The sequence below is a fragment of the Triticum dicoccoides genome, chromosome 4A (assembly GCF_002162155.2).
Source record: "Triticum dicoccoides isolate Atlit2015 ecotype Zavitan chromosome 4A, WEW_v2.0, whole genome shotgun sequence".
Classification (NCBI taxonomy): Eukaryota; Viridiplantae; Streptophyta; class Magnoliopsida; order Poales; family Poaceae; genus Triticum; species Triticum dicoccoides.
The window spans coordinates 733645114-733655554 of NC_041386.1; the positions used below are offsets into that span (position 1 = coordinate 733645114).

At 47.4% G+C, this 10441-nt stretch overlaps 1 pseudogene; it reads right to left on the reverse strand.

The window, feature by feature from the left end:
• Window positions 1-2931: 2931 nt before the first annotated feature.
• LOC119288231 lies at window positions 2932-9976 on the reverse strand (annotated as a pseudogene).
• Window positions 9977-10441: the final 465 nt, after the last annotated feature.

Sequence of the window (10441 nt, forward strand, 5' to 3'; positions counted from 1 at the left end):
CTCTCGTATGTTATTGTAAGGTGATTCATTCATAATATTTCTTATGTGTGGTTTCAAGATGCTAAAAAAGTTTGTCAACCCGCCGATAATTGATGTTAGCACATTGGGAGCGATGTGGCAGGTATAAATCTTTTTGATGCCTAATTCTTTCAAGTTAATAATCGTTATGATCGTCGCTTAAGTTTGGTAATACATTTGCTAACCTACGAAAAATACCAGGAAGCAAGCGACACGGACGAAGATGAAGTAGAAGATTCACCATCATTGTGATATGCTGCCAAATTGACCGGGTAGTGATTTCTGGCCCTATGCATGCCTTGTCATTCGGCGTCATATGCGCGTTGCGGCCGATGCTGTATTTATTTATTTATTTTCCAATGGCTTGTAATAATGTGGAATTGTGATCACTGGATTTATTTGACGATTCATATGGCTTGTATTATTGTGGACTGATGGTCACTGGATTTATTTGCATCTGATGGCTTGTAATAATGTGGAACGATGACCACTGGATTATTTATTTCCTATGGTTTGTAATACTGTGGAAATATGGCCACTGGATTTGTTTGTTTCGTACATGGTTTGTAACATTGTGGAATGATGTACGCTCTTCCTATCCTATCTGTTTCCATTTGGTTCATAGTACCGTGGAACGACGAACATTGAGTTCGTCTGATCGTTCAACTGGACGAACTGACAGTGATTGTTGTTGAGACTGAGAGTGATTGTGGCAGATGTTTATTCAACTGGACGAACTGAGCGTTCTTATTTCTGGTGGTTATTCAACTTTTTAGAAGACAACAACAATAATCGGTGAAAGACCATAGGCCGATATTTATCAAGAGGGAGAAAGCATAGGTTACAAGAAGAAACTCGGTAAAGTGAGTGGAGACGTACAGAGCCAACCACGCTCATTGAAGATTGTCAGCACTAAATATGAACCACTCAAAATTTGCACCTTGCATGTTTTATTAGCATGAACTTGCACCAGTTCACCATTTACATGCCACATTTGTTCGGCCAAATATGCCGCCATGCATCCACAAAAAACCTCTGCTAGTGAATTTCTGCGATGATCAGGTGTACACCGCCCAGATACAAGGGAGGAGAATTTGGCTACACTGTCTAGAGACAACTAAGTAACAATGAGCATGATAAAACTCCCAGCTGTGCTTTATTTAAATTACTTAAAAATGTCAAGCAGATTGCTTACTTCTCTTCTTTCTTGCGGCAAGATTCCTTACTCCTCCTGAGGACATCTCTTGAGGTTAACCGTGCCGAAGTCTCTGGAAGTCTGCTGCATTGTCCAAAAATAAATAAATTCAGAGAACAAACGACCTTCTTCTGTCATAATATTATTTCTCAAGGCGGTTGGGTGGTACCTAGAGTGTGCGATGCTCTCCCCAGGCACCTGAAAAGAGGTGTTCCTCTGCCTGCCTGCCTTGTTGCCGCCTGCAACAAAATTGACATATATGATGAGCAGTGTTCCCAGCTTCCATTCATGTTGCTAAATATTTGCTGCCATTTCACGTAGGAAGGTCTTGTCTTAAGGATTCCACTTCGGATCCAAGGAGCTGAGGAAACTACACTGGTAGAAAAAAACAAAAACAACTAGGCCAAGATTATGTATGATACTAGTAATTGGGACTTAATCCTCTGCTCACTGTGGCAAGTGAGCATGCTGACAAACGAATGGTCAGCTCTTTATGGATAAAAAACTGTTGCAGATATGGGTCACTTGTTACAAGTTTCTGTGATCCAAGTCAGATCATAAAAGCAAAATTTCAGTCTGTGAAAACCCCCATTCAACCGGGTTAACAGTTTCAGGAAATTGCATGTCCACCAAGCAACCCTTCAACAGATATCATGATCCCTACAACACTCTGATTATCTCTGTCTATATTAAGAAGTCTGGTGTATTTGACTGCATGCTGCCCCAATCAGAAAACTATCGTGTACAACACCGCGTATCTTCACCTGTTTTGCTAGTCACCTTGAATGGAAAAAAAGGGGTGCGCTTTTGGACCATAAAGCTGGGATTCAATCCTCTGCTCACTGTGGCAAATGTTAACACTGACAAACAAATGGTCAGCTCTTTTATGGATATAAAACTTCTTAGTCAATCCAAGCCAAGTTTAAAATAATATATATATAATCAGTTCTAGAGCAGCTCGGAGCTTTCCTTGGAACAAAATGGCATTGTTGAGTAACTCATCTCGACGGTTTTCAGTTCATATTGTCTATTCTCATTCCATAGTCTCAAGAATAAAAATTCAAGAATCAGGTATCATCACATCACAAACACATACAGAAACAACGCTGGCCAAGGTGACTCAAACAGGCTAGCAACTCAGCCAAATCAATCAACACAAAGGAAATGAATCAACCATAGCAAGAGGCCTTTTTTGGTGGTCATTCAGCTGTGTTGACAAACAAATATCATGCATGCCCATGAAGCTGCATCTCTATAAAATTGTTGTTACCATTGTCAGTAAGAACTCTGGTCTTTCACCTGCACGCTGCTATTTTTACAAGAGTACCTACTCAGATTTTACTTAATTGACATTGATGCAATTTCTCTGTGAATAACAGATCCAAAGTTCTACTGAAGTCACTACCTACAGCAAGCATACATAAAAAAAGATACTGAATGAATAAGGCAACTAGAAATCACACTAGTAACCAGTCTGATTGAACCTTTTACTACACTACGAGGTTCACAATCTGCAATAGGATTTATGATAGCCATAATAACTGATTGTTATGGAAAGGAAGAGCAATTACAGTATAATTTTGCCACATGGAACTAACACATGTCCAGAACAACAACCAGTGCTAGGCAAAAAATAACAAGAGTAACATTGTTCTTTGGAAATGGTATCATGCTTAATCTGTAGGTTTCTGAACTGGAAATTAGCAAATTGGCCGGCATGATTGAAGCAGATTCAGAGGTACACAACCAAGTAGTTCAGCTGACAGAAGAGCCAATTCTTGGAGGAAACACTGGTGTGGTTCGAAGGTAAAATTACTGCTCATCAACCTCTGCTAAGGATTTTTGGAACAGAGGAACATAGGGTAGAAATTTAGGGATACTATCTTTCTCAAGATTAATGATACATCCAACTTTCTGATGCCACATATCATACGCCACCAAGGTATCACCTCCACATGAAACCAGGAAAATGGTGTCGCAATGCGGATGAATCTCAACCACCCTGTACTTCTTCCCTATCATGCTCACAAGCTTACTGGTGTTGGCGGTATGCTTCAGGACTAATTCTTTACTGTCATGATCCTTGAGGCACCAGAGTGTTATCTCAGAATCTAGGCTTTCATTGTTATCATCGATGGGAACCACGGAATCTACAGAATAGTGTAAGCACCCCTGTGACAATCCAATTGCACCAATTCCTGGACGGTTGGGCACGCGGATAGTCTTCCACACTTTCTCCTCCATGTCCACCCCCAGCAGCACATACTCATGCTTGTCGTTCAGGCTGCCAACCGTGTACATCATACCGCAAACAAAGGCGTACTTACTAAAGGAGCAGAGTATCACTTTCTGTTGAACCGGTATGGGCCCTAGCCCATCAAGATCTGTCTCTTGGACCCAAGCCCATGAGAGGTGCTGACCTAGAAGAGGAGCCCCTCTTCCCCCTGCCCCCGCGTGAGCCGCCATACACGAGAGGAACCTCAAGCGAGTCACCAGACACCACCTGCTCTCCTCTCTGTAGGTACTCCCCCTCTTGTCTCAACATGGTATCAGAGGCCAGCGACGGCGGGGCCTAAGGAGACGGCGGCGACGTTCGGCGAGGTGGCGGCGGATCTGGCGCGCGCGGGAGGCTGCGGTGAGCTGCACGCACGAGAGACGCGGGGAGCGGCCCGGCAGAGCTGCGCGGGCAGCGGCTGCTGCTGCTTCTTGGACCGGAGGCAGAGCCCCTGCTCGAGCTCTTCCTCGTCCTCGGGCGGCTGCAGAGGAAGAGGAGCTGCTCGGGGTGGCTGCTGGCGTGCGTGTGCTGAGCGGCAGCAGGCAGAGGAGCAGAGGAGGAGCACTGGTGGAGAGAAGGAGTGCGTGAGTCCTGCGTGCGCTGTGGTCCTGGAGGCTGTGTGTTTGCTGCTGCTGACTCTGTTGCTGCTACTGCTGGTGCTGCTGAGGGGGAGAAGGAAGAGGAGGTGCTGGAGCTTGTTCCTGCGAGGAGCTGCTGCTGGTTGGAAAGAGAAGAAGAGGTGTTGCTGAAGCTGAGCTGCTGCTGCTTGGAAAGAGAAGAAGAGGTGTTGCTGAGTTTTGCTGTTGCTGCTTATCCCGCCAAACGATGGCTGAACCAACTGGTCTTGCCGAGGCTTTGGAGAAGCTCGCTAAGATCCTCGCGGAGTCCAACTCTGGGGCCATCGTTCCTCGACAGGAAGTGGCTCAAAAGCTTGAAATGTCGCCCCTGGACATGAAGCTAGAGGGGGCAACAAATTATTTGAGCTGGTCTAGAAGGGCTGTGGAGCAGAAGGAGCTTGATGGATATTTGTTGGGCACCGTTGTAGAACCAAGGGACAAGAGTAGTGCAGAGGGCAAGAGGTGGAAGGTCATCCACTCAGTACTTATGGTGTGGTTGTTGAACTCCGTGGTGCCCTCCATTGGACGCTCTGTGGAGGGGCTATCCTCACCTGCTGAGATATGGAAGATTCTGTCCACTCAATACTGTGGCAAGGGCAATGTCATGCTCATTGCTCAGATTGAGGACAAGATTAGGTTGCTGCGTCAAGATGATGGCATGTCAGTGATGACATACGTGGCAGAACTGCAGGCTCTGTGGGCTGACCAGGATAACTGTGATCCCTTGGAACTCTATGATGTGGCTTCAATCGAGTCAGGGCATAAGTGGATGGCACGCAGGCGTGTGCTGAAATTTTTGGCTGGCCTCAAAGGTTGCTTTGATGGCAGGAAGGCTTCCTTGTTGCACCAACCTAGTCTGCCTACCATTCCTGAGGCTATTGCAGCGATGACTCAAGAGGAGGTGCGCCTATCCCTTGAGCATGCAGACATGAAGGTTGTGCCAGCTTCGACATTTGCAGTCACTGAGCGCATGGAGTGGGGAGATCCCACCAAATGTCATATCTGTGGGGAGGTAGGTCACTGGAAGAGAGAATGTCCAACTCGTGGCAGAGGCAGGGGATATAACAGAGGGGGAACAGGCAGAGGTAGAAGTGCTAGAGGCAGAGGTGGATACTCAGAGACCTCATGGGGCCAGGCTTCTAGAGGTAGGGGTGGCTACTCAGGACACTCAGGGGGTCAGAGGGCTCACATGGCCGTTGTAGGAGACACTGGGACGTACAAAGGCAAAGATGTAGATGATGTTGTCTATGAAGACTTTGCTCACTGGGCCTCCACTGATGAAGGTAATCCTGAAAGAGCATCTCTTGCTACTAATGAGAGTGCTCCAGAGTGGGTTCTTGACTCTGGAGCATCTAAGCATGTTGCTAGTAACTCCTGTGTGTTCCAATCTTACACTATGCATCCTCCCTCTCACACGGGCACTATACAAACGGCTGATGGCACAAAACAACCAGTCATAGGGGTTGGTATAGTAAAGTGTACTCCGACCATTTCCCTATCTTCAGTTTTACACTTGCCAGCCTTTCCTGTCAATTGGGTCTCTTTCAGTGCACTCATTGATCAAATGGACTGTCGTGTGATCCTTGACAAGTTCGGTTGCTTGATTCAAGTGCGACAGATGAGCCAGACGGTTGGGACTGGCACCAGGCGTAGGGGGCTCTGGTACATGGACCAGGAGGTGCAGCCGGACTTGGTGTGTGCTGCGACCATGGAGGATAAGGAGAAGCAGGCGATGATCCATCACTGTAGGATGGGGCATGTATCTTTTGATAAGATGAGTAGAATATTTCCGGATGTTATGTGTGGAATAGGCAAAGGCAAGCTGACATGTGATGCTTGTGAATATGCAAAACACACACGGGCCTCATATGTGAGTAAGGGGCTCAGGAGCATATCTCCTTTTATGCTTATTCATTCGGATGTATGGACTAGCCCAGTGGTGTCAATGAATGGGAAGAAGTATTTTGCTACCTTTATTGACTGTTGTTCTCGCATGACTTGGATTTACTTGATGCGTCACAAGGATGAGGTGTTTAGCTGTTTTCAGAACTTCCATGCTCTTGTAAAGAACCAGTTTCAGGTACAGGTTAAGGTGCTCAGGACGGACAATGGAACGGAGTATGTGAACAACATTTTTAGGGCTTTCATGGCTGACCATGGGATTCTTCATCAAACTTCATGTCCGGACACCCCCCCTCAGAATGGAGTGGCCGAACGGAAGAATCGTCATGTTCTTGAGGTTGCTCGGTCGTTGATGTTTACCATGAATGTACCTAAGTTCTTGTGGGATGATGCAGTTATGACAGCCACATACTTGATCAACCGAACACCTTCCAGGATACTTGGCATGAAATCTCCGTCTGAGTTGATCGTTGGAGATAATAAGTTTGTTGTTCCCCCAAAGTTGTTTGGCAGTACCTGCTTTGTTCGTGATCACCGACCATCTGTTGGCAAGCTTGATCCTCGGGCAGTGAAGTGTGTCTTTCTGGGATACTCGTCTAGTCAGTAGGGGTATAAATGTTGGTGTCCCTCTGAAAAACGCAGGTTTGTAAGTATGGACGTTACATTCAGGGAGTCTGAGCCATTCTATGGTGAGCCGACTGATCTCAGTCTGCTGTTTGCAGCGCTTGACCACCTACACCCTATGCATGATGGTCAAGAGGGGGAGAAGGATGTGTCTCATACTCACGGTGATTCTGTGGACATTAACACTGATAATGAGGTGCAGGCTCAGGTTCAACCTATAGTGGGTACAATTCCAGTTAGTACCATCACTGATGATGATGTGCGGGCTCATGTCGAGCCAACTGTCGATACACTTAAGATTGGTGCTCTCCATGTTCCTGTTCGGGATCGATGGCAGACGAATACCCTGGTGTACTCTCGGCGGCAACCACAAGTGCAGGGGGAGCAGCAAGGCAGGGAGGCAAGAGTGCAGGGGGAGCAGCAAGGCAGTGAGGCAAGAGTGCAGGGGGAGCAGCAAGGCAGTGAGGCAAGCTCATCTGACACAGTGGAGCTGCCCATTGCATTGCGAAAACCTACACGTGAAGCGGCAAGGAAGGGTGAGGTAGCAAGGAAGGCTCTGCCAAAGGATGATGCTTGTGATGACCTTGATATTGGCAATTTTATGTCTTACAAGGCTTTGTCACCTTCATATAAGGCGTTTGTTGCCTCTCTGCAAACTGTGTCTATCCCTAGGGATTGGAAGGCTGCAAAGCAAGATCCGAAGTGGCGTGAATCGATGATAGAGGAGTTAGAAGCATTGAAAAAAAACAAGACATGGGTGCTAACCACATTGCCGGCAGGAAAGAAAGCAGTGAGTTGTAAGTGGATTTTTACTGTGAAGCAGAATCCTAAGGGCAAGGTGGAACGGTATAAGGCTAGATTGGTCGCCAGAGGATATAGTCAAACTTATGGAATTGACTATGATGAGACATTTGCTCCAGTTGCAAAGATGACCACGGTACGGGTATTAGTCTCGTGTGCTGCAAACTTTGGGTGGAAATTGCACCAGTTAGATGTCAAGAATGCCTTCTTACATGGTGACTTGAAAGAAGAGGTATACATGGAGATACCGCTAGGTTTTGGCATAGAACAGACTACGGGGAAGGTATGCAGGCTGAAGAAATCCTTGTATGGTCTGAAGCAATCGCCGAGGGCATGGTTTGATAGGTTCAGACGAGCTGTTTGGAATATGGGGTATGGCCAATGTAATGGTGATCACACGGTGTTCTATAGACACACTAATAAGAAGATCACCATTGTTGAAGTGTATGTTGATGATATCATCATCACTGGAGATGATGAGGAGGAAATAAAGAGAGTGAAGGGGTGTCTGAGCAAGGAGTTTGAGGTAAAAGACTTAGGAAATCTAAAGTACTTCCTTGGCATAGAAGTGGCTCGGACAGAGAAGGGAATATCTTTGTGCCAACGAAAATACACCTTGGATCTTTTGAGTGACATGGGCATGATGGGATGTCGTGCAACCCCTACTCCAATTGAACAAAATCATCAAGTAACAGCACAATCAGGTAAGCTAGTGAATAAGGAAGATTATTAGAAGCTGGTTGGGAGGTTATTGTACTTGTCTCATACCAGGCCTGACATTACGTATGCCGTGGGGGTGGTGAGCAGATACATGCATGAACCAAGGAGTGGGCATCTTGATATTGTTCACAGAATCCTAAGATACTTGAAGGGGACTCCGGGTAAAGGGTTGTGGTTTGCGAAGAGTGGACATCTTGAGGTGGATGGCTATAGTGACTCTGATTGGGCTAGCTGTCAAGATGATAGACGATCAACTTCAGGCTACTGTGTGTTTGTGGGAGGAAATTTGGTGTCATGGAGAAGCAAGAAACAGAATGTTGTGTCTAGATCAACAGCAGAAGCTGAATATAGAGCATTATCTCAAGGGTTGTGTGATATGCTTTGGGTGAAGCACCTACTATGCGAGTTGAAACTCTTGAGGAAGGGACCCTTAAGGGTGTGGTGTGACAATCAGTCAGCTATAGCCATTGCTAATAACCCAGTTCAACATGATAGGACGAAGCATGTGGAAATTGATCGCTTCTTCATTAAAGAGAAACTTGATGCTGGGATCATCAGCCTTACTCATGTCAGCTCTAGGCAGCAGTTTGCAGATTGCTTGACAAAGGGACTGGGAACAAAGGACTGTAACTTGGCGTGTGACAAGATGGGGATGATAGATATCTACCATCCATCTTGAGCGGGAGTGTTGAACCAGTATGGGCCCTAGCCCATCAAGATCTGTCTCTTGGGCCCAAGCCCATGAGAGGTGCTGACCTAGAAGAGGAGCCCCTCTTCCCCCTGCCCCCGCGTGAGCCGCCATACACGAGAGGAACCTCAAGCGAGTCACCAGACACCACCTGCTCTCCTCTCTGTAGGTACTCCCCCTCTCGTCTCAACACTTTCTCAACCATCCCACTATCCCTGCGAGTCCAGGCTCCTGTCCTCGACGAGTAGATGTTCACTGATGTGATGTAAGATCCCTCAAAGATCTGCTCGAATTGAAGAACGTAGAAATGGGATGAGACCACTGGATCAAAAGCCAGACCTGCGGTACAGCTAAATCTGTTTTCCGGCGCCTGCGGTGAAGGGGGCAGCTCCACCCACCTCCCGGTGATGGGATTGCACACAACAAAACGGAAATCATCCTCTGCCCAATTCCAATTCCAATAGGCAATCATCTTCTTGTTGCTGCCACGGTAGAGAAGGAGGCCATTGCAGGCGTCCACCTGTGCTATGTTCTTGTACTTATTAGGCTGCAGGGGGAGGGAAGGGTCGAACGGTGCTGCGCCGCCGGAGACCCTGGCAAAGTGGTGGTGATCCCTGCTGTCGTCGGTGGTGAAGTAGAGGAAGCCAATGAGGGTCTGGGGGAGCTTGTTGCGGTTGGCGGGGTCGGCGATGAGGTCGCGCCAGGACACGGAGACTCACTTGATGCGATGGACGGATCTGGCGGGGAGGTGGGAGAGGATCTCCAGGATGAGGTCGTCTGTGAAGAGGCTGGCCGTCTCCACCATCGCCCCCGGATGGCTGTCCAGCTCTGACTTGGTCTTCTTCACGAGGCTCCTCTCCTCCGCCTTCTCCATGGAGTGGAAGCAGACGGGCCTAGGCAGGGGACCGGATCAGATCGGACCTGCAAATGGGGAGAGCAAATCATGGATCTGGCTTAGGAAAATGAACCAGGGTAGTAGCCGGTGGTGGTGGCCTCGCCGTGGTGATTCGGGAAAGGTAGTACCTTGGTTGGGCGGCGCAGGGCAACGGGGAAGCAGCCGGCGGCGATGAGCTTCTCGGAGTCGGAGGGCAATGGCAGAGGAAAATCAACTCTTCAGTCGGCCAACTCTTTTTTTCTGCGGTGGGCAGCACTAGTAATACTTGGATAGAGTCCTATTAAAATACGTAAAAGGTAAAACTCTTTTAAACCACGTTTGCTTGTCGCCCTCCTCCCTCACATGTCGTGTATCCTTCATAGACCCCACGTGACCGCTTATTGGTTCACCTTAAGGCATCTCCAACACCGACTCTCAAATCAGACGCCGCATCATTCCTCAGACCGTCAGGGATTAATCCACGGACACATATGCGAGAGTCGACCATTTAACCATAGCCACATACATTTCAAGCTGGATTCCAATAAACAGAACGAATTACATGCAAACTGGATGATTAACATCTAAATTGGATGAAAACATTTACTTTTCAGACATATTTTAACTAAACCATGCCAGACTAGGCTAGACTAGTCTATAATCGGCTGTGACGGATCTTCATTCCCACGACATGTCTTCCTGATGTCCGGCAGCCCGCTCATCGGAC